This window comes from Sebastes umbrosus, chromosome 2 (genome assembly GCF_015220745.1).
Source record: "Sebastes umbrosus isolate fSebUmb1 chromosome 2, fSebUmb1.pri, whole genome shotgun sequence".
NCBI classification, from domain to species: Eukaryota; Metazoa; Chordata; class Actinopteri; order Perciformes; family Sebastidae; genus Sebastes; species Sebastes umbrosus.
Window position 1 is genome coordinate 5,445,274 of NC_051270.1, and position 13,433 is coordinate 5,458,706.

The window sequence follows — 13,433 nt, forward strand, 5'->3', positions numbered from 1 at the left end:
CGGGCTGATACTGATTAAAATAACTAGATCGGATATCAATGACAATGGTGCCGATTTGTTCAATTCAATTCTATGTTTATATACTATATACATTATATACTGGAATTCATGTTTAAGTTTTGATCAACATGTTGCTGCATTAAAAGTTTACACACAGGAATAAATAAATACATATATAATATGTATTAGAGGTGAATAGGGTAAAAATGTTAAACTAATAGATATCATGAAACATAGTTGATTACTTACAACAAATAATTGTCTTAATGTATTAGAAGTTTTCTGAATGATGTTTACATATGCAAATGAGGTATCATCGTATTAAATGTGTGCTAATTTGCATACATTTAGTATAAAGCTAAAGCTAGGTTCAAAATTATTGTTTTGTTTGTTGACATATAAGAGCCAAAAGTTTTTATGGAGGGAATTTTGAATTTGTCTTTGTATCACTTCATAAAAATACTGTCAACAGTAGCAAATCCATTTCCACCATGTTTTTAGGAATACAATGTTCTATAAATCAGGCTATGAATGTAAAAACATTCAGAATATAGATAGGAGTAAGTTCTACTGCAGTGGAGATTTCTGGAGAAAACAGCCTGTAAAGATATGTATTGTAATTTTTCCATTTTGCAAAACACTACAGATGAATACGGTAAAACAAATTTTAACTAATGGATATCACCATGAAACGTTCCCAGTTGATTACTTACATTAAGACAAGGAATTTTTGTATTACAAGTTTTCTGAACCTTTATGTTTAAATTAGGGCTGTCAAGGTTAAAGTGATAATAACGCCTTAATGTAAATTAATTTAACGCCACTAATTTCTTTAACGCATTAATGCAACTTGCAATTTTTAGGTTGTAGCGGGCTCAGTTTGAAAGTTAGAGTGAAGATACTGGCATCAACTAAAACTAGAAAACCTAAGGAATCCATTGGTACCAGCCTTGTCATGGTTGCATATTATAAATATGCAAATGAGGAATTATCTAATGCTAACTTTTGGTGAATTTAGGAGAAATCTACAAACAGAAATAGACAAATTAGTAAAATAAACATCTAAATGTGTATTTTGGAAAATATTGTAAATCGACCAGTGCATGAAAAAACAATGTTTTTGCCTGGAGTGTCACCTTAAGTGTAACAAGTTGAGAGATGCAGCAGACATACAGTACGTACTATAACATGTTTGGACAGGTGACAGAAGTCAACTCACATTCTTCACTGGGGGCTGGATGCAAGGACAAACAATAAAAAGAAAAAAGGAAATGCTGGCATCGGGAGAATACATCAGACTTTTTACATCATTCCCTCAGGACCTTACAATGTGTGTGTGTGTGTGTGCTGAAAACTGTTGATACAAAGAAGTCTATTTGGGTGTCCTCTACATGTGTGTGTGTGTGTGTTTCCGTTAGTATGAAAATGTGTTTGCATGTGTGAGTGACACCCCGAGGGTAGAAAATACAGTTGTAGCGAGAGAGAGGAAAAAAAAAAAAGCAGGAAGAGACAAAGAAACAAACTGTGATACTTCTTGATTTTGACAAGCGCCCCTGCCAAGGTGAAATTGCGTGTGATGCTCGTCTGTGGCACGACTCTGCCTCTCCCCACGTCGCCCTGTACATGAAGTTAGTGTTGTTTTCAATCTCATCTCTTTTCAAATGTGGCGCAGGGGCCGCGGAGAGAGGGTGGCTGCCGTGCCTGGCGTGTTGGGTGAAATTGGACTGCCTCTCCCCATTATTGTAAACATCATCCCACCAGACAGGCAAGCGGGTCGCAGGGACGCAGGATGAGGGGGCCTTGCCTGGGAGAGATCTGCTAAAACACATCCATTAAGGCCCAAACTATTTTTGATTTACATGTTCAGACTCTTTAAAACTGTCACATCCACCCCACCGCAGCTCCTTCGCTACACACACACACACACAGGACTGTTTGCGTGTGACGCCGAAAGAGAAAAAGTGATGTTTCTTTTCTTTCTTTTCTCCTCCTGCTCTCGTGTTCCCAAGCGAGGAAAAATCCCCTCTCTCGGAATCAAGGGCAAAATAGCACGAGCCAACCTCAGTAGTCTGGTAAATAATAGGCAGCCAATCGCGTGTGTTGGTTTCTACCTCATTACAGCGTATGCAGGACTTAATGACCTTAACGTCGCCTGCAATCATCTGTCACGGCAGCAATTAATTTCATGATGGTGGCAGACCATTTAAAGTTTCTCTCAAGTCATACTGTAATTTATATCAGGGATGGGAGGGGGGAAAAAAATACATATATGACAAATACGGTATAATGCTAAGTAGACAACAACAAAAAACATTCATTAAGAGAGTCGAGGACAAAAAGAACGAGACACAGAGAGAGAGAGGTAGAGAGCAAAGCCAAGGTTGAATCATAATTAGGAGGATAATGTGGCTTAAAAGCTAGAATATATTAACCTTAACTCTATCTGGCAAAACAATATGAGAACAATAAAGACTTGAGGATATGAACAATAATTACAACGATCTTTCTGTAACACGACTATGCAAATAATTAAAAAGGGAAGGTACTATACTGTTGCTTTGGGGTGTTAAAATGGCAGCAAATGGAAATATGCACTTTATAGAATCAAATACAAATGTCCTGTTTTCAATTACTTGCAGGGATTTTTTACCTCGTTAAACAATATGCATTTGTGTCCAATATGCTGCATTAAATGCTATCTGCTATCTTCATAAAAATCCCCTCAGTCGTTGCTTAAAGCTCTCACCACATCTGGATTTCGTTTTTTTTTTTTTTTGAATCATTGCATTTTATGTGAAATCACTGATATTATGGCTTCTCCCACAAATATCCCAGCAAGGTGCGACTGTCGCCACCGGGCAGACCCATAAAGAATGGAGCAGTAGCAGGCTTTGTATGGACGGAGCGTACTGTAAGTCACGTATGATCTGAATGATAACACTACAGGAGATAAAATACACTGCTAGGAACTATTAAACAATTATATGTACTCTCTTCTTTGTGAGAATCTGGATAATAAATCCTACTCGTATGATGTATTTATATTTGTTTTCCAGAAATGATGTTGATACTACTCTCAAAATAAGATGAAATGAAAATAAAGAATATTTTTAAATGCTAAATGAACCGAACCATTTTACAAAAAAATGCCTTCTTTGTTCTCGAGTTTACAGCAAAAAAAAAGGAAGAAAAAAAGGGCAAAGAAAATAGATATTCCATAAGTGCTCTTTAAGTACATATGATGTGGAATATTACCACAATCCAGAGATCTATGATTAGGTTCTTTTTTTGCTAAATAAGAGTATATTACACCATTTATCAAGCAGAGAGGAAATGGTGACGTGTCTTCTGCCTTCCATTCATCATGATTACAGCGACATCAGTCCTAGTTTGTGTCTTCGGTCATGATGCAGTTGCCTTCTCTGGATATACTGGAGTCTAAAGGCAAGAGGAAAGGAAATCCTCTGTGGCACGTTTGACTGGCACGTCACAAGGTCAGTGTGTGGAATTCATATATACTGGCCCAGTTATGAACTGTGTGTGTGTGTGTGTTATTATTTGCCACACAATACAAGATTTTTGGTCAGTTAAAACTGCACAAAGCTCTGCATAAAAATGTAAGAATAGAAAAAAATAAATCATAAATTGCCCAAGAACTGCAACACACAAGAACTATTTCTGTTACCCAATGCTACAATTTCATTTAGCAGACGCTTAGCGACGTACATCTGAGAATTCGTACAACACAAGCAAGGATCTAGATAGGAGGGAACAACGTGAGTACCTCTGTCTTTAAAGGACACCCCATACTTTTTTTTTGTTTTACCTTTTTATTCTTATCAAACATACATATTAGAGATAAATAATGCTTGGATATGAACAGTAAATGCACACTGATTTTTGTTTTTGTTTTGCAGTATTCTACTCCCTGCTTGCTCTGCTGTCACATGATTGACACAATTTGTCTGAAAGGTCACATTACTTCTTATGTCGGTTATATTTTTGTCTCTTAAAATGTTCACTGTGTCAAATCAAGTCATTATAGAGTCATAGATTCTTGCAGTGACTTGTTCGAGAGATATGACAGATTACATGTTGGTCCCTGACCATCATAGCTTATTGCTGCCTTTCGCGACCCGCGTGATGTCATCGGGATGGAGGTGCTAGGGACCGATTTCCAGGAACAAGAATGTAAACAAACAATGGCCTCCAAAGCGTTTTCTTGTGTTCGGAAAAGCCTAAACAAAGATAGACAAAAAAACTGCACCAACAGCATCATTCCTATTTCGCTCCGCCATGTTTACAGTTGTGCACGTCGCGATGCATCCCAGATGTGGCTTCAGTCTTTGTCCACTGTAATACACCGTGTGTTACTGTATATCTGTTTGGGTGTTTTAAAGTTCAGTTTTCAGACATTCAGAAATGTTCATCCTCAATAAGTTTTCATCCGTTTTCACCAGATTTGTTGTTCAGTGCAGGATCGAGCTGACTGATGTTCACAGGTGTTACCTTGTGTAGCCTGACACCAGGTAAAACTCAACAAGAGATAAGAAGCTGGGGAGCTGACGTTAGGGACCATCTCAAAATGGTGTTATCAATAGCTCTCTAAATTTTTTTTATCACCTGAACAGTAACGGTTACACAGCTTTTATTTTGTATTCAGTTCAGACTTACTTTCTTTTTCGGGGTTCAAATACAAATCATGTTCTATTATTTGATTAATTTAGGTTCTATAAATGTGTGACCTCCCCTCTGTTTGGTTCCTCTGCTTTTGCTGTGCTTTCTCTCTCCAGGGCTGCACACCTGATTGAGTGTCATCAGCAGCATGAGACACACCTGGGCCCGGTGTGCATAAGAGAATGAGCAGCAGCAGCAGTTCTTAGTTGGCAGCTCTCCTGTCACGTCATACCGCTGTGTCGTGGCTTTTGGTTTCTTTTCCTTGTTTTTACCGAGGAGGGTGAAAAGAGGAGATCATATCATTGAGGGGTACAACACATGCGCAGTGAAATCTGGTCTGCACTCGCCAAAAATTGAGCCAATAGCACGACTGCAGCTCCATTTACACTGCGCTTGTGTAAGACCCCATAGCTCAACACCGTGTCCCAGCCTCTTTCAATAAGCCTTGGATTTTACTACATCAATGCAGCATATTTTCACGCACTCACTCCCTACACTAGAGGCTTTACAGCTTTATCGTTTGACTTACTTGTTCCTTAATAAATCACTTTATTTTACAGATAGCAGCTTTGTTACACTCCTCATCCATGTAATAATAACCAGCCAGGAAAAAACATGGAACAATGGGTGCTGGTCTGTAAACAGGACTTATCATGATTATTTCCTGGTTCATACTTGTATTTTGGGTTTCTACGAGAACATGTTTACATGCTTCAATGTTTTTTCTCATCCTGTGTGTCTGAATATACGTGTATTCACCCTCTGTCTGAGATGCTCCGTTTTAGCGCCTGTCTCTTTAAGACCCCCTCCTGAAAAAGCCCAGTCTGCTCTGATTGGCTCGAGAGAAAAATATGGCGCACCTTTGCAAAGGTAGCTCTCAAATAGTGAGTGGTATATTCTAATGAGCCTGCATGTGACATAGGAAGAGGAGCCAAATCTGAATGGCTTGTTGAATCACGTTTTACAACAAACAAAAAAAAAACTGACTGGGTTGTCACAGTTCGTTGGTAGGTAGGACCTCCAGATACCCAAATGGATGAGAACAAGCACTGAAAAAGTGAGTTTTTCATGAAATGTCCACTTTAAAATGTGGGTGGTAGTGACATCAGCCCATTGGCACCACCCCCTTCACCACCGTCCAGTCCATTACTATGACATAATTTTTTACAGGGTTACAAACTCAAGCTGGAGTTGCACTCAAAAAAAAGAAAAAAAGGATGAGCCTTTGGGAAATGTTTCCTCACAGCTGCAGGAGGAACACAGATGCACACAAACACGCAACATCATGTCGTATAAGTGCTGATCCCCCCAAACCACCTCATCTCTGATCATGATGATCTTGATCTTGTCTCATCCACTGGCTGGAGTTCAGCCTCCACTCACACTAACAACCACATCCAAACACAGGTCTGCAGCTAGTTAGAGGAATCCGCCTACATAATGTCTGCTGTTAATCTGACCGATCCCCTCCCTGTCAACACATTTCATAACCATGCATGATTATTTGTCAACAACAACAACAACAACTTCCTGTTTTTATCCATTCTCTGCCCTTTCTAACACATCCAGCTTTGTTCACTGCGAGATCGTTGTGCATGGTGACAGATTCAAAACACAAAAATACAAATCAGGCCTCTGACATCGCCTGAATGGAACTTGCCAGTATCAATCAATTCGCCCCGCCGCTCGTCCCCTATATGGACGATGACAAAAACATCTATCTTATCGGCGCTGCTCGCGATGATGTCGCTGCAGTGTCTTCAATCTGCAATGCAAAATTAACCCCGCTTTAATATAGACGGAAGGGAGGAAAGAAAGGAAACGTGAGTGTGGAAATGTGATGAAACATCGGCGACAACAGCGGAGTTCAAACCCTGTGTGTCGTTCCATTACTTGTTTCTGCCGTCCTTGAAGGAGACCTGAGCTCCTGCACATTATAACAGCAAGTCGTGAATGACAGCTGAACATACTTTCCACCCTTTCACGGGAGACTCCTGTTTTTCATTGCCCTCTCCCGGTTTCTTCCCCGGGTCACAATTCTTCTGTATTTCTCCCGATTTATGGCAGAATTTCAAACTTATCCCGTTTCTGGCACTGTAGAGTGTGTATAATCCCTACTGTTTCCACCTGGACGACAATACAGCTACACCAAATGTTGTTTCCCGGCGGAAGAGAGCCGTCTTTGCTCGCGACACAGCGCAATTTGAGCTCATGTTTGAGCAGCAGTCGGTGCTGGGTTCAGCGCACATCACAAAAAGCCGTCGTGGTGCGGCGCTAGCCGTTGGAAAAAATGGGGTTCAGAGCGCTGTGGTGCCAATGTCGCGTTGTGTCCGAGAGGGCCTTCAGTGAGTGAGAGACAGAGAGGGACACGAAAAGAGCTCAAGCAGGGGCAAAACATTTATAAAAACTGATAAATATCAGTTTATGCCAGATATTCACACGCCAGGTTCACGCCAGAGGGGCAAATTATTTCCTGAGAATTAAAGATAAAATTAAAAGTTTAACATAAAAAGGCTATTGCAGTGTACTTATTATTTTTTATTTTTATTGTTTTAAAGTCACCAGAATGCAGGAAACAAAGTCTCTGAAAAAAAAAAAAATTCTGGGGGAGGACCCTCAGAAGCCTCGGTTGGGTTTCGAAATCCTCCCTATTTTTCAGGTCTTAAGGTTGGCCAGTATGAAATTGCTCCGACATGTTGCGACTGAACCAGTGTGTGACTGCGCGGATGCAAAGGAGAAGTATGTTTAGCCGGCAAAAATGACTTCCCCGTTGATGAAAAGGGCGGCCGAGGGGTTTGCCGTTGTGTGGAGAAGGGGAGGATTTGAAATTGTCTCCCAGTGATTGTGATTGCCAAGCGCAGGGCCAGGCCATTATATCACTGAATCTTTGTTAAGCAGCCCCTGAGAGTGGCTGACAGCATAATTAATCTTACCATATGAACAAAGGGACCCACTCAATAGTACTGAGGACGCTTATTAAAAAAATACTAAACACACGCTCACCACCCCCCACACCTCCCCACCCTCTCTCCGTTTCACCCTGGCTTCCTTTTAAAAAGAAGAAGGAGACACTGAGACGGTCGTAGCAGGAAAAGGTGGCGTCATTATCTTTCTGTTTATTTTTTATTTTTTTTTAAAGGGGATATGATATGAGGTGGAGGGCGGGCGCCGGTTGGTTGGAGGAGGGGGCAGCACCTGGCAGAATGATGGATCATTCCATGCGACAGTGAACGATATTAAACAATAATAGTGTTTATGCGATACCGCCAACCAAATAGTTTTAATTAGAAATTTTAGATTAGCGCAATCTCTCCCCTCACGTGAATATTCAACAGCAAAGGGATGGGGAGATAATCACACACACACACACACGCACACACACAAACACACACACAGCATGTCCTTATCACTCGCTGCTCCGGCCTGAAGATGAAAAAAATGCTAAAAATATAATTTTGTCGAGGAGGATCTGATATCAGACTATAGATATTTTGATATTCTGATATTGAAGTGATTTACATTTTTCTATATCAAGTGATTCAGTGTAAGCCCACTTGTTTCAGTCACTAAACTTTGGCAGTATTGTTGAAATCATTATTCATTATAACCAATATTAATATAATAGCAAATTTATGCAAAACACCATAAAACAATGAAACTGATGTTGAAAACAAGGGTGCCACTGTTATTTAATTACGTGTAAAACTTTAAGAACTAGTTTTTCTTGGTCAGAATCACGGACAAATATTTTTGGATAACAATAGCATGATTAGATGCTATTAGTTTAATTTATTAATTTAATGTTTGGACGGTACTTATAAGTCAGAAAATCCTGCGGCAAATAAAATGTTTAATTTTTTTCATCAAATTTTGTTTTGCTAAAAAACACCAGACCAGAATTTCCATATTGACTTAATTCATATACAAATCTGTGTCTAATTAAATTTTAAATTTAATCAATTTTATTAGAAATATCTTTCACCGGGTAAAATTTGGATTTCTGTCTCCCGAGGATTCGCAACACTTTCGAATGCTCCTTTTAAAATTGTTTATTTTATTACATTATAAGAAGTTACAAACCAAAATTGGTGGAGTATTTCACACATCTTCAGTTTATAGTCAAGAACTTGAAGGGAGCTCCATGTTGATTATATAACAATAATGATATGCCAGTAATTGAAACATTTTTTTAAAAAAGAATATAGAATATAAAAAGAATAGAATATAAAACGAATATAGAAATATTAGAAATCTCTCAGGATCCCAGCTAAAGTGACCCCATGTGGGGTCCCAACCCCAAGGTTGAGAAACTCTAAGAGTCCCTTTTTATTTTGACTTATCATAGAAGGTGCTACAAATAACATTATCAATACATACACAATACCAGGAGCCTTAAATCAAAGCAGCTAAATAGAACTCAGCTGCCATTCATTTTATTTACACCTGTACTTTTTCTACTGTGACGTGTCAACGTGTTCTGTAAGGGACAGTGACCACCCAGATGTTTCCAGTGGTAGTTAAACTCTGGAATACATTACGCCTTAACATGAAGAACTAATGCAAGAAAAAAACTCTGAATTAAATATAAAATGTTTTAATTAATCAAGTGAAATATAAGAGATGTAGCTCTTTTTTACTGAACTAAATTTACAGGTGGAATATTTTATTTATTTATTTTTAATTATTTGGTTTCACAAGGGAGCTCTATATGTCAACAGGTTAGATCCACAGCGATGGAGAATGAGTTATTTTTAATATTATTATTAAAACCATATTTCCTCTTACTCTCACTTTCTTTTCTTCTTCTTCTACTTTTTCTTTTTTTTTTTGGTAAAATGTCAAGTTTGGCAATATGTCAAGAGGAACAAAATTCTCTATCCAATTAATGGCTGAGATCACTGCTGTAGAGTGAACTCTAAAAAATTATAAAAGAAAGAAAAATATAATGAATATTCCTGTGCTGAATACCCACGCACATTCAGACAAAACGCCAGAATCGAACTAAAGACAAATAAATAAATACAAATTACAAAATAATGTTTGATTGAGACTCAGATGAGTGAGGATCTGCTACATTTCTCAGGAATATTTTTAATATAATTCAGAGTGGAATGAACCGCAGTCCTTCAAAACAAATCCCCTTTATCCACCCTCTGTGTGTCTCTCTCTCTCTGGGGCTAAACTGGACTCGGCCTGGCTAAAAGAGGGGTGGAGTAGTGTAATTCATCAGAAACAGGTCACACACACACACACACACACACAAACACTGACACACACATGCTGCTACGAGATCATTTCTGCAACCACAAAATCACTTTAATATATTCCCAGTGCTACTTTTGAATATTAATAAAATATCAATTATTAATTTTGCCTTTGGCATGGCAAGATATACAAGTTTTAATTAGTGTACTGTACTCTTTCACAATTAAAAAATAATTGATGTCCATACATGCGGGCGTTTTTGCTGTGATGGTCTTTCTTGTTGTTGTCAACAGAGGAGGCGCTGAGACGGTGCGGGCACTCTCGCCTTCTTCCTCCTCTTCTCCTTCTTGTCCGCAGCTCAGATGCACTTCGCGGCCCCGGGGCTATCAACTCCTATTTTGATAAAGTGCAACATCAAAACAAGATAATGAGACAGATTCGGGGCTTTAAGAAATGGAGGAGGGATGAGGATGGGGGGGTTTGGTGTGGAAAGAAGAAGGGACACTGATGAGAAGGAAGAGATTCTGTTTATGCTCGCCGTTGCGATGATGCTGATATTTAGATGTGCAATCAAACTGGAGTTGACCTCACCAATCGCCACCAAGATGATTATCAGAACGGCATGTTTGGCTTTTAAATAATCATAAAGAAACACATGCAGCACCAAGAGGAACTTTTAATATTTTAATATTTGTACAGATGCAGCATTAGGAGGCTACGTTGACCTTCCGGCATGCTAGTTAGTGATTCCTCTATCTCTGTGCACTTTTCTTGTGTGTGTAAGATGGCAGAGTGTGTGTGTGTGTGTGTGTGTGTGTGTGTATCCTCTGCATGGTGAAGTGGCAGATGGAAGTATGAGAAGCAGGAAATCTGCTCCTGTCCATGTCAGTTCTGCTCCACAGAGCTCTGATAACTGAATAATAATCCTCCTAGTGTGTCTGCTGCTGCTCTCTTGCGCTCTCATTTCCTTCCTTCTACATCTTCTGATTGTCTCTTAAAGGTTTGTTCTATCGGGGGGTTTAATTTGTGCCAGAACCTGCCCCCGATCCATCACACGGAACAATACGCTGCTTATACGTAGCAGGTGCTCCAGTGCAGCTCAGTGTACTGTGTTGTTTATGGTAACTGTCATGCTTGTGTTGTCCAGCGTGTTCCAGGCGCTGTAGCTCTGCCGTGCTTCATGACTTTTATTTCTCCCTTGAAGCAGCAGTTTCATCCAGAACCGATGCTCTGAACCATATTTTGTTCTACCGTATCCCCTGCTCCATCTTCTGCATTTCTGTCCTATATTATTGGACTGGATTTTGTCCTTCGCGTTCCTAATTACGATGTAATTTCTTCCTTGGCAAAAGAATGTATTATTGCCAAGAAGTGAAAGTAAATTTTTTTGTTCCATTTTGCAGCATCACCTACGATTTCGCCATTTTGGACTGAAAGCGACCACCAGACGCTGGTAAAACATAAAAAAGTGCCCTAGAAAAGTAAAATAAAATTATTCTATTCTATTGTCATATTATAAATATAATATGCATTTTCAGTCTAAAATGGCAGCAGCGGCTGGAGTTTCGTCTCTTTGCTTCTATACTCTATGTTCTGTCCTAACTGTCTGAAGAAGTTCCCCCATCATTTACCAGTCTTAAGTACAACACATTTTAAACTAGCAGTAAAATGTAATGTCCAAGTTAGAACAATGTTGTTAAAATGTTCTCAAACAGTATACTAACAAGTCTTTGGAGGAAGAAGAATTCACACTAAAACACTCTAATCTGCAGTTTCAGATCCAAAGGGACCATATTATGCGCATTTTCAGGTTCATACTTGTATTTTGGTATGTTTACATGCTTTAAAGCTTGGGTTGGTGGCGTTCTTCAAAAAGGTTTTCTATTGTATTTGTTGAAAGTGTCTTTGATTGCCAAAAGCAATCAATAAAATCCAATGCTCTGGAAAAAAAATTAAAAAATTAATCTGGTATCTGTGGCTGTCACAGGACTGTAATAAGTTTGTCCAATAATTTCATTCGGCCTGAATTGACAGCTGTGAGTACTAACGATAGCCATGTTTGTTGTTTACGTTCAAACTGATAATTTTGGGGGAGTGGCTTTGAAAGGGAGGCCTGAAGGGACGGGCTGTCGGTGTTGCCGACTTGGTGACTTTTCTCTAGATTTAGGGACTTTTGGAGCTAGTGCTGCTGGCTACTTTCATTGGAAAATAGTTGGTAATACTGGGCTGTGTTTTTTGGTTGGATCATTTTTAAAATCTAGTGTACTCTAGTTTCTCAACATTACCAACCCTAGCTTTAACTGTTCAAAAAATGCATAATTAACACTCCATTTTAGCGTCTGTCTCTTTTAGACCCCCTCCTGAAAAAGCCCAGTCAGTTCTGATTGGCTCTCTAGAAAAAATACGGTGCACCTTTACAAAGCTAGTTCTCAAGCTGTGGGCGGTATATTCTAATTAGCCTGCACGTGACATAGGAAGAAGAGCCAAATCTGAATGGTTTGTTGAATCACATGATTTCTGATCCAGACAGCCCACAAAGAAACCGACTGGGTTGTCTTATTTCACAGTTTGTGGGTTGGTAGGGACTCCAGATACCCACATGGATGTGCACAAGCACTGAAATAGTGAGTTTTTGTTTTGTCAGTCCTTTTCAGCTCGTAAAGCTGAAAGATGATCATGTGACCACGTTGTATTATCGGTGTGTATATCACATGAAGTGGACAAATGAAAATGCCACTGCAAGATGTAAATAATGGAATCCAGACATAAACCCCACACTGTGTTCTTGTCGTTAATGGTTACATAGACTGTTACAATCATTTACAGACCACACACAATATATATATATAAATATATATATATATATTTTTTTTTTTTAATTTATAATTTCCAATAAATATCCTTAAAACCAATACAATTTGATCACAAAAAAACATATCTGAATACAAATGAGAAGAAAAAAAATACAATAACCATCTACTCCTCTGGTATGGATGTATACAGTGCATGTGTGTCTAGCTTTAACAGCAGGAGACCTGACACCTCCTCTAACTAACTGACTAACTGCCATTAACCTCACTCAGATATAAACTCAAATGCTCTTCTTCTCCAGTTGGAAAAGAAAACATGGAGTGTAGGGGAGAAAAAAGAAAATCCAGAAGCAGGGGATTTATGACACAGACACATCGAGGAGAGGAAGAAGAGCGAGGGTAGACAGAAAGAAGAGAGTTTCACAGACTCCCCTTAATGGTGTTGGCATGAGATTTGAGGGTTTAATATTGCATGCAGTTGGCTTTTTTTCTTTTTTTTTTGTGCAATTGACCAACATGACATGCCTAACTGTATAAATGGGCTGCTTTATGATGATAAGATCACTGGCTAATAAGATATTTATGTGACATGCTGACGGATCCATCTCCTCCCTTCCCCGTCCTGCCATCTTCACGCCTCGCCGAGCCGGTGAGGATCAAACGCAAATTCTCCAAATGGGGTCGTTAAATGGAGAGGAAATTTAATAAATTAATACTTTTTTTTTTTCAGAGAAGGAGCTA